We start from the raw sequence: 12,217 nt of genomic DNA, 5'->3' as shown, positions 1-12,217 counted from the left end.
GCTCTGAGGGTTCTGAGCGCTCTGAGGGCTCTGAGGGGCTCTGAGGGCTCTGAGGGGCTCTGAGGGGCTCTGAGGGGCTCGGGTCCCGCACCTGGGCGGGAATCGCGTCCCTGCGGTGCCAGTCAGCAACACAAGTGGTATCTGCGTCCCTTCAGTGACACTCCTGGCCCCTCAGCAGGACACGGGCAATCAGCCCTTCCTTCAGTGCCCTATTACCCCCTGGGGGGTGTCACATGTCCCCTCAGTGACACTCGTATTCCCTCAGCATCACTAGGGACACCCATCTCTCCCTCAGAGTTCTCTCTGGTCCTCATAGATTACTTCAGATTTTCCTTCCAAAATGTTCTATTCCATTAAGATTACATAACATTTTTCTTTCATAACGTCCCCATCTGCATCTATATGTTACCTCTGACATAAGCCCTAAATTGCCACTAATGATTAGGTCGGATTTTATCTCCAAAATGTCTTTTTCTTATCCTACTGATTCACCTCACAAATATTCTCTTTTTGTCCCATATAAATTACCTCTGATTTGGCCTCCAAATTATTCCTTTAATCCCCTGTAGATTACCTGAGATTCTACTTTAAAAATGTTCTTTCTCTCCCTTTAAAATTACCTCAGATTCTTTTCACAAAATTTTCTCCGCCCGAGCTCTCCACATTACCTCAGATTTCTGCTGCCTTTTCTCAAAGCCAGCTTTCTGCCCGAGAGATCCCCTCAGATTTTCCCGCCAAAAATCTCTGCTGTAGGTCCTCCACAGATTATTGCAGCTTTTACTCTCACCATGCAGTGGAAATAAAACTCCTCAACTTTACCCCCAAAATGTTCACTCCATGCCTACAGGTGGTGCCTGGGGATTCAAGCGTTCCTCCCCTCTCAAGTTCCTGCTGTCCCCTCTGAGCTACCTCAGCATTTGCCCTCACAAACTGAGACACCGTGCAGTCCTGTGACACTGCAGGCCCATCCCTGCTTTACCATAAATTCCCTGTTCTCGGTTTTCCAGTTGTCCACAACCATTTCTCTCCAGTGGGACATTTCTTACAGTTCTTTCATTCCCACCCCACAGGTTTCCAATCCCTTCATTACATAGCCATTCCAGCTGTGCATCACAGTTTCACTTCTCTTCCTACCATCTGTCTCCCTCATTATCCTGTCCTATTTTCTCCCCTCAGCATTCAAGTAACCTTCTTCCAGCTTGCTCTGTCATTTCCTATTAACATCCCCAATGACACCCAAAGCTTTACTTTCCCCCTCCTGGAAGTAAAGCACTTGACCCCTTTGGATGCTTTCTGGACAAACTCACTTTGGGAACAGGCTGGGAGCAGGGGCACTTTCACCCTCAGTCTGGGTGACTGCCTGTAGCACTCACAGGTGACCCCAGAACCACAACCACAGTGTCCTGCCATTCCCAGGACTGGAGAGCTCAGTCAACATCTTCAGGACATTTCATGACTAAATGACAAATCCATTACAAATGCAAATACAAATACAACCATTTTTACTTTCTTCTTAAATAGATGCAATTCAATTTAGTAATTAATAAATTAGCATGGTAAAGTGTGAGCAAAGGCAGCGCTGGGTACAGTGGAAGGATTTTCCCTTCCGACTGCACCCTGATTGCTGGACTTGCTGGTATTTTATTTGCCATATTCATACATATTCATAAGCTTTTCTCAGCAGTTCCTATTTCCAATTTTTAACGTCATTATTCAATACCTATTGTGGTCCATTTTAGATTTCAATATTCCAGGATGTTCATCCAGGATATGTGTCCCAGGTGGTGGGGTCCAGCTTCAAGATGTGGGGTCCAGCTTCTGTTTTCCAGATCTATCAGTCTTTGATAGTGATGTCCAGTTTCCCTTTTTCAGGAACCATAAACCAGCGAGCTGAAATCTTTTCTTCTGTATCCAGGATGTTTTTTTACCAGTCTGTGAGAAAGCCTTTTTGCATTCTAAAACTACAGTTTAAAATTCTTTATTACAAAACAAGCTTCTAAAGCTATAATTCAAACACACTTATTACTGAATAGCTTGAGATTTATAATAGGTAATTGCAAGCAAAGTTTGTTCAGAAACCTTATTCCATGCTTTCCTCAGTTGTTTATTAGAACTCATCTTTATAACTGTCTCATGGCCGTGTTCTACAATTACAATTACACAGATTCTTTTTATTTCCCTAGCACGAAGCACTAATTTCTGTTTCACAGTCTGGAGGATAAAACTCAGCCGCGCGGAGCTGCCTTTTCTGAAAGAGAAAAAACCCTGTACTTAGAACTTTAGCCAAGCATCCTTTACCAGAACTCACAAGAATCGGTTGTCAGAGAATTCTTCGAAGGGCGCCGCCATTGTGCTGTACGGACGGCGGTGCTGCACATGCGCAGTGCTGCTGAAGGGCACGGCCCGGTTCCCGCCGTGTTCAAACTCCGCTCGCTCGGCGGGGCTGCCCCGGGCCGGGGGCGCTGCCCGTATGGCCGAGGGAGACACCCGCAAGGCCGGGACAGGCCGGGCCCGCTGCCTTCTTCCCCGCAGAGCCGCTCGGCCCCGAGCAGAGTCCCGCAGATCACGGGGCGCACGGAAATGGCACGGGGCACACGGGCGGCGCGAGTTACGCAGTTGGCGTAAGTTTGGTATTCACGAACGTTACGCAACCTACGGAGCGTTCGTGAACTGCGCGGGTTACGCAATTTGCGTACGCGGCGGAAATGCCGCAGATGGCATTCCATGGGGATGGAGCTGCTGCGGAGAAGGGAACGGGGTCTTTGATGAGATTAAAAGCAAGGAGCGATCGGAGGAAGTCATGATAAAAATACAAAGCCAAATGGAGCTTGCGGAGAGAGACCAAAACCATCAAAAACTGCAAATATGCTTGATGTTACAAGTTGCATATTTTAGATTTTCAGAGACAAAGCAGAGACAAAGAAAGACAAAAACTATTCTTAGGACTCTGAGAAAACCTTCCCTACCATCTAGAGATAGTGGCAGGCTGAAAGTCTAAAGATGGCTTTAACATCCCCTTTTTCTAGGGCTTAATGTTCATTTTCTTCGACACCACCTAATACAAGCTTTAAGGTCTAGCAGAAGTTTTACCAGTTGTCCCTTTCACTTGGTATAAAATTTCTGTGTTAGTGGGCAATGAAGGAAATGAGTCCTCTTTCTTATCTTATATGATAACCTATTTCCTCTACAGAAAAAAAACCAAACCCCACTACCACCACCACCAAGCCAAAAAATAACTAAACCACCACTCTTCCTAAAGGTGTTTTGAAAGAGAAAGGCTAGATTCCAAGACTAACCCTCAAGCATCCTCCTTTGAATACAAGTTTTATTTTCCATCGCAGCACACAGCAGTGCCCAGGGCACCCCCATCCCTGCAGAACCCAGCTCTGCTCTCTTCTTCCAGGCAGCCTGGAGCCAGCATAAACACCCACAGACAGAGAGAACCCAATCCCTTGGGCCTTCATTCAGCCTCAATCCTCATAGAAGGTCCTGCTCACCTCTGGGGATTCCTTTGGGATGCCCTTTTGGATCTGGGTTCCCCAGTGATGACACAGAGCAAGGCATTCAGTCACCCTCACCCTTGGGCTCTGTCACATTTCTGCTGCAAGTTCTCTTCATGATCTTTCCCCACATTAACTCAGTTCAAAAGCTATAAAGTGTATCTGGCTTATGTTGCTCTGATCTAAAAGCAATTTCATTCATGATTCCTGGTGACCCTAACAGTTTCTAAGGAAGCTGCCTATAAATTTTAATTCTGATCATCCTTGAAAGCTTGGCACATGAGCTGACAGAGTCTGGCTTGGAAAATGCATAGGATGACATATATGTGCAGGGGGATATGGGCAACTGAACAGCGAACCAATATGATTGCTCCAGAAGCTGTTTATTGTTTTCATTACAATCCCAGTTATAGATTCTAAAATCTACAGCCCACGTGGGTGCACACTCCTGGCTGGCCCACAACAGGATCTGGCTTTTACGAGGAGAGGAGAATCAATATTATGCTAGAAGGCATTGAAGGCTGCTTTGGGTTTTATAGAATCCTTCTTTTTCCCCTGCAGTGATTATTGTCCTTGCAGTTTCTTTACGGAAATCATAGCAGTTTCACTGATACTGTTTCAGTAATATGTACACTAGGTAAGATCTCACAATCTATGCCAGTCCACTGTGTCCCAGCACAGGGGAAGTACATGCACACCTGGATGCACATGTCAGCTTTGCATTTAAACAAGGTTGTGTAGTGCTCCTGATGTGGCCTCAAAATGCACTCTTAACTCATGGCACCTGTTTGGCTGAACTTCATACTAAGTTTTCAGCCTTAGGCAGGGATTCAGAAGTTTTCAAAACAGCCTGTTGCGTATTTTTCAGCAAGGATGTCCTTGAAGAAATATAATAATCCTAAATCATTGCCTTAATTTAAAAGCTTGTTTAGAAAAGCCTTTCCACTGCCATGGCACCCTGAGAGCAGCGGTGTTGGATGAGGGCAGGGTGACATCCAGTGGCTGCTTCTGCCTGGCTCTGGGCAGGACTGGCTAGCACATCCCAGGGACAGCCCTCCTGCCCAAATCCCACCAAATCAGAGCCCTCACGGATTTGCGCCATTTTGAAAGCGTCCAAGAACTCCAGGTAATTTGTTCCTTAATTTATTCCCATAGTGAAAATTATGTTCTTTAAAATATGTTTGGTTTTGTAGGTTTTTGCTAAATTTATGACCCTTTTCCTCTACAGATTACCTCAGCAAGGAGCCCAGATCCATCCTCTTGATAAACCCCTGTAGTTTGTGGGAGGCTGCTTTGTGTCCCGCTGGAATTCTTTCTTCCCCGTGTTCAAGAAGTGCAGCTGGCACAGCCTCTGCTGTTGGGGTTTCTGAACTCTCCCCACGCCCTGTTTCTTTAACAAGTTCCAGTTGCATAGCAGCAGAGCAGGTTTCTGACTTGGCTTGTTGGAGAGGATGAAATGTGTGGTCGGCTATTCTCCCTCACCCAGACCACTTTTTTTGAGCAGGTCGTTGTAAGAAGATGCCTGTCTGATATGAATCTGAGACCTCTCATAACCTTGAAATTTAGGATGCCTTAGTATGAAATAGCCAAGTAAGGAAAATAATAACTGGAGAATATAATTGCTAACTTTGGGGCTTATGTTGATTTTTCAAAAGAACTCGCTATTTAATTATTCCTGAGTTATATTTACTTACATTTATTTACTGGAGATACTTGATTGAAGCTGAAAGACAGTTTTTCTTTCCTCTTCTCTGGCACAGGGGAGATGCTTTATCTTCTCTTGGCCGACACTGATCTGTCTGCGTGGTTTTTCCCCTCACAGTCTGGAGGTGCAGAAGAAAGGATTAGAGGGGACCTCGCCCCTGATCAGCCACAGCTGTGTTAATTACCAAAGAGCGGGAACAGCCTTGGCCTTAATGGGTCACACCTCTGACTAATAAAGATAACGAGGTACAAGGGGTGGGTGGACCCGGGGCCGTGAGGGGGTCTATCCAGAGAAACACCAAGAAGAATGAAACAAAGAAGGGAGCTGCTGCTGTAGAAGATCTGCTGTGAGGTCAGTCTGGGTCTGCTGGGGTTGAAGCCTGCAGTCATAGGTTGGTAAAAGCCTGTGGTCAGAGGTGGCAAGGAAATGCTTGCAGTCATATTCCAGCAGGAAATAACCAGTAGTCTGCAGTTGGGCCCAATAGCAGGAGCTTGCTGCAGGCAGAGTGAGGATGGGTAAGCTGTAAAGAAGAATAAACTGGGACCCTTTTTGTGTTGTTAGTTGGCAGTCTTGGCTCATTTATACCCCTTGATGTCTTGTGGAGGCTCACCCAGAACAGAACTAAGAGAATAAAGTAGATATTTATTAAAAAGCCTTTAAGGGTATACCTAGGGCAGGACAAGAGCCTGACCAGGGCTACACCCAAGATGGTTACAAGGTCTTAGACTTTTATAAGTTTTGGTTCATTTGCATTTTGCAGTTTTATTGTCCAACTACAGCTTCAGGTTGTGAAGCTTCATCCTGGTTGTTTTCTTTCTTCGGTCCTGTTTGTGCTTTTGGGCCTGAAACTTGTACTTGTTGTCCTTAGTGTGCAGCAGGAAAAGGATTTGTTTGGTGTCCCTGCACTGGGCAGAGCTGAGTGACCCTGGGTGTGAGGCTCAGATCTGCACCCATAGGCAGCAGAGAATCTGAAAAACATGAAAGCTGGAACTTAAGGCATCACTTTGAGATTATAAGGCTTTGGCTTTCTGCTGCCATTGTACTCCATTGAGTTCACTTGGGTGTCCGGAGGAAATCGAACTCTGCCGGGTTTTACCCGGAGGAGAAGCCGTGGCCAGGTTGCAGGATGGGCACGAAGCCACAGGGTGGCGGAGGAGACTGAGCCAGGCGAGAGCTCCGCCAGCAGCGGCGCCTGGGTTTGTGCTCCCGGCTGCGAGAGGGACCGGGTCTGAGGCACTCGAGCTCCTCGCTGCTATCCTCTAGGGGGTTTTTCAGGCGCTGGAACAGCAGAGAGAAGGGAAGGCCAAAGTATTCTGCTGGGCAGCTTAAATGGCTGCACAAGTACTGCACTGAGAAAGCAGTGCATAATCTGATGCACATTTATAGGGCTGACTTGGAATAACATCAGTGTCGAAAAGCAGCACATGCTTTCAATCTTTGTCCTTTTTTTCTCTCTTTGCTTCTTATCCTAAATTGAAACTATTGCCTGTTTTAGAGAAGGTGAAATGAAAAAAAGAGATGCCATTATTTTCTCTTCTTCCATGTACTGAAAACAGAGGTATTGGTATTTTATTTTCTTCCTCTTTTTTTTTTTTTTTTTTTTTTTTTTTTTTTTTTTTTTTTTTTTTTTTTTGTGAAGTCCTAGACTATTCCCGTCTTCTGTTGTTCGTGAGAGGGTCTCACACTCTGAACTCTGCTGCCTCTCCCCCCACTATCTCTGGCAAGGTTATATTTGCACTTCATGATTATGGCTTTAAAAGAAACTGGAAAAAAAAAAAAAAAGATTTTTCCGAGTTGCATCAGTTCCTCTGATGGAACAGTTCTGCATTTGCTTCATGCTTAGCTTGCTGGATTGGTTTTAGTTAGGTTTTATTTGCTTGGTTTATAGTGAGAGGTGTTTGTGCTGCAGTTCATTACTTGAGTCTCTGCACCTGTCTGGAGCCCACAAATTGCCACTGCCCACCATGAACCTGGAGCTGAATGGGACACCCAGGTGACACAAATTCCTAGGTGAAAGCATTCAGAAATCAAATAGCACGGGAAAAATAGGCAGCACAAGTCACTGAAAGAGGAGGGTGCTAGAAAATAACTGCTTTGCATTTTGAAGCTATTTCTGGTGTAAACTTTTCAAAAGCAAAGGAGGGGCAGTGTCAGTGGGCCAATGTTTTCCTTTGCAGGTAGAGCCTGGAGCATTTCCTCTTTTTCTGGACATGCAATTTATGGCTGAACTGTTCTCTGATTCATAAAAATCATTCATTTAGGCCTGATGCCCTGATTCTGGTGTGATTGCTTTCATGTTTAGAGTAAAGCTTACCTAATAGGTCTATCCATTCTTCTCTCCAAGCTGCAAATTAAAGTAATTAGCAAACAAAGCTCGTTGTAGACTTTCCATTGAAGCTGCAGAAATACAAACAGACAGAGAAGCATCAAGGCACTTTTTCTGTCTTGTTTAAACATTCAAAACGTCATTGATCATTTTACAGAATTAATCTTGCAAGGTTGAAAAACCCTAAGAGCAGAAATGGTGAGACAAGGGTAGGCTGTGGAAAGAAACCAGGGTGGATGTTAATGCAAGTGCTCTGGTTGTCAGCGATTCAAGCAAACAAGACACTTAGTGGTAGGTTGGCTGAAGAATATTTCTGTAATAGGGAGAAATGAAGTGTGTAGCACAGTAAACAGGATCTGAAGAGCCATTTCCTGGGAACCATTTTCTTTTGTGTCATAGCAAGTCTGTGGTTTTGTGCTGAGACTTTCCATTCTTTGCTGTGGGCTACAGCGATATGGGGGTTACTGTGGGGAAATGAAACTTTCCAGGGAGGGTGGATGCTAAAGAAAGCCAAGGGGTGCTTCTTTGCATATGCAGAGTTTGACTTGAAATAATGGCCCAGAAAACAAACTGTGAAAGTCCCTCAGTCATGATTTGAGTTCAGATTTGCCTAGGAGAACTAGGTGACTGGTTTTTTTTGGTTTTTTTTTCTTTTTTTTTTCTATTAGGAGTTTAGAGGTGTGTCCTTGGCTTTTAGCATTTCACCAAAATCTGACAGGTTGTTTAAAGTTTCACAGCATTTTTTTTAGCTTGCTTTACAGCATCATGGGCATACCCACCACTGCCTTTCACTTCCTGTAGTTCTTACCCTATTTTCTTTGGGTGCCTCTTGTTCTTGGCTGGATTTAAAGGTTCTGCTGCTCAGTCACGCTGAGCTCCCGCACTGCGTTTCAAGGAGCAGATGCTGCAAACCCAGGAGCTGGGGACGTGCTCGAGTGCCTTAAATGAGTTGGTGCTGCACTCTGTCCATGTGGGCTGGAGCAGTGTGTGCTGACCCCTTGTGCTCCTACACCCCTCCTTTTTATCCTGTGGGGACAAGTCTGGCTGTGAAGCCTTCTCCTTTAGCTCGTGACAGGCTCATGCATGGATAAGCCAGGATAAAAGGCAAGGTTCACAAATGTAAATCAGTCATCATCAGGCCTAAAAATCTGTCTTTTTTCAGGATAGTGGTTTTTACCATTTCCCTCAGAGCAAACAGTGCTGGTTAGGCTTTGACAAACTGAGCACGGAAGGAATAGAATACTGGGGCTTTCTCCATGAATAAAACATGTTTTTATGCAGCAACTGTTTTCATACCTAAGCTGGGGTTGAACTTGTTTTTGCAGGTCATACCATTGCAAATGTAGCAAACGCTGAAATTTGGGCACAATTTCTGTCTAACCACATAAATAACCTAATTAGCAGTCCAGATTTCTCCTGTTTTCTAACGGTTTTAAAGGCAGCTAGGAAGCACAACTATTTTTTTATTATATTTGTACTTGATATTAAATGAGTCATGAAGTGAGGCAGTGGATAAAGTCGTTTGAGAGAAGGAGGGAAAACTAGTTCTCCACAGTGTCATCCTTACCTTCATTGAATGAGTCATCAACCCCTCCCCTGCCATGAAACCGACTCCAGCTTTACAGCTGGAAACTTTCATTGGAAGTAAAGATGTGAAAAAAAATCCTACCCCACCGAGTTACAGTCCAAATATTGCTGTGGGTGTAAACGTTTCAAAATCATCCTTGTCTGAGTTGTAGCATAAACAATCTGCTCTAGCAACAGTTTTTCACACTTATCTCTGCTGATGAAGCATACAGGATTTTGAATCTTCCTAACTTATTGTTTAAGCCTGTTTTGTTGTGATTTTTGGTTACTGAGTTATTACTGTTTGATGGGAGATACTGTGGAAAAAAAAGTTGCTATTATAAGAAAAGTGAAAGTCAAAATGCTCCTCAAACGAAGTGTCTTATCTTCCCTTCTTAAGGATTGCTTCAGGAACAGGCTAGGTCCTTTTTTCTGTAATTTTTATTGGCAGAGGTTGCAGTGTTCTAGAGGCCAAGGCACATCAAGGACGATAAATTTGGGGAGGCTCAGAGTTGGAATGAGAACTCTGACCATGAGGAAAAAGCAGTGAGGTTATAAAGGTTGTTACAGGTCAGTTTGTCATAGTTTGGTGAGGGCAAAAGAAACAATAACCAGAAAAGTTCTTTATGAAATGCTCAAGGTGTTAGGTTCACTTTACAGGGAAGTTCCATATTTTAATTTTGCATCAGGTGTCTCAGTTGGCAGCTGGTCTGATCTCCCAGGAAGATTTTTCAGTTCCGTTTCCCCTGTTCCCGTTGCTCATTCTGCCATCAGTTCTCCTGCAGCTGTTTTCCTCAACTCACACTCCTCTCTTCCTATTTCCTGCATACCTGCTGAATACCAGCATACTGAACTATGCAGCAGGAATGGCTCTGTTTTGGGGTGTTGCTGCAGCTCTGGAAGTGCAATGACATTCCTGTCACTTGGTCCTGGCTCACCCTTGGTTCCAGAGAGAAATGCAAGAGCAAATCTGCTTTTGTGTTCCTGGCTTTTAGCCTAGAAAAAGCAATGCCCTTATTTGGATTTCATGAAGGAAAATGGCATTGTTCTGCTTGTGCTGCCAGCTCTGAGATGCTTGCTCCCATTTCTTCCTTTCTGTATGGTACAGCTATTATGAAAGAGATGTGAGGTCATTCTTCAAAATGAAATTCCCACTAGATGGAGTGTTGACAGCAGGGTGATCCTGTTAAGGGACACGTATTTCCTGACATACACAGATGTTCTCCAAAACTCTCATGTAGATCCAGATCTTCTCCCGGGACAAGATTTTTGTTGTGACCCAGCAGCTTAATTTAGATGCTAAAACAAGCATCCTAATTTTTAGAAATCTAATTTCCCTTGGGCATGGTTTGAAGCCATCTCCTGTTTAGATGGTAAATAGAACTATGAATGAAGTGCTAATGATTAACATTTACCTTGGCAGTAAACAAACAGCTCATTTTGGTCATGGCTTTGTGCAGCCAAAGGGAAGTTTGGGGGATGTGATAGCAGAATGACACTTTAATGGGAAATGGAGGTGCAAGCATAGTCTGGATTATGAAAGTGAGGTGGTCCCAGAAAACACTGGTACTTCTTTTTTATGCTTGAATGAAGCTCACATTTGTCTGGATGTCACTTAGATTTGTATGGTGTCACATGAGAAAGGAAATACAGACATTTATTAGTTTTTACAAGGGGCAGGAAGTGATGGCAAAGAACCAGGGAAGAGAAAACCACTCAGAATTGTTTGCTAATGATGATTATAAGAAATGTATTTCTGTGGGAGAAATACTGGGAGAAGACTGACGCTACAAATTAAATCTGTTAGTGGCAAAGTTAAATGAAAAAGATATAATTGCAGAAAAGTGTGGAAAAGTCATGGAATGGGTCTTGGATTGGTCTGAAGCCTTGAACACAAATCTCTGCCTAGTCCAGGACCAAGAACCTGGCAGTATATAGTAGAAGTTCCTCCTTGGGTCAAATATTGTAATTTTTTCAAAACTGGCCATATCTAAAGAAAGAGCAAACCCCAATTTTAATGGAACAGAGATAAGGCTGGTCCTTTACTAAACACAAATAGCAACCAGTTCACCTCATGGGAATGGAGCACACTGGAGACCACAAGCAAGTTCCACATGGATGGTGAGTGACTTGCTTTTAAAAAGCCCTGCCCTAAAGTGCAGCAAAATTAGTCAAATATCAAGAGGGCTAATGCATAAAATTTTGCGGGTTGAGGGAGGAAACTGGCAACTGCATGTTGGCACAAACCTTTGAAGGGGTGACAGTGTGTTTCAAACAAAGTCACAGTGGCAGGTGGGACAACTTAAACTCTTGTTTCTTTCCTCCTAAGAACATTTTCACTGAAACACATTGCTCCAAGTCCCTGGATATATTTGTGGCTTACAGGTATGGTGGACTCTGTCTGGATGTTTAAAATTTGAGGTTTTTGAGAGGGTCAGCTCACCTTTCTTTTCAGCATGGCCAAGGAGTAATGATGTAAATGATCTTTCTAAGTCTTTTCTTAAAGTCTTCTTTTGGTAGAGTATTTACAATAGCATAAAATATTGTGTGACTTAATATGCAATAACAAACAGCTTTTCAAAAATCTGCTCATTTGTAAAGGTGATGACTCTAAAACCAGCAAAGTTTCAGTCTGGGCATGTGTGCAGGTTCTGCAATGTCAGAATATAAACAATTTAAAATTTTCTAGGTATATCCATGCAAGCTGATGAGCAACAACTCGGAGTTGATGGTTTTCCATCAGCAAGCAATAGAGCAGAAATACAGAATGGGTAAATGTTTGCAGGAGGACAGGAGGAAAGTAAACATGTTTGTGATGGCTGCTTATCATGAATTGGCTGAGGAGGGCAGCCAGAGGATGTCACAGAATGTATTATTTTCATTCTTTCTGCAGTCTATTTACGTATCTTAGCTAAGTGCATTAAGGCCTTAATTCAGATACAGTAATTCTGCCTTGCATTGCTTCGTGCTGGAAAAACAGACCTTTTCCAGTGGACTGGAATGAACAGATGCAGTTTCAAATAGCTAGCAGATGTTAGAAGCAAGGGAGCAGGATTTTGAGGGGCCTCTCTGGGGGAGCCAGATCTCCTTGGAATTAGGAGAGAGGGAAGAAACTGAGGA

This window comes from Prinia subflava, chromosome 2, assembly GCF_021018805.1.
Source record: "Prinia subflava isolate CZ2003 ecotype Zambia chromosome 2, Cam_Psub_1.2, whole genome shotgun sequence".
Taxonomy (NCBI): domain Eukaryota; kingdom Metazoa; phylum Chordata; class Aves; order Passeriformes; family Cisticolidae; genus Prinia; species Prinia subflava.
This window is presented reverse-complemented; position numbering follows the sequence as displayed.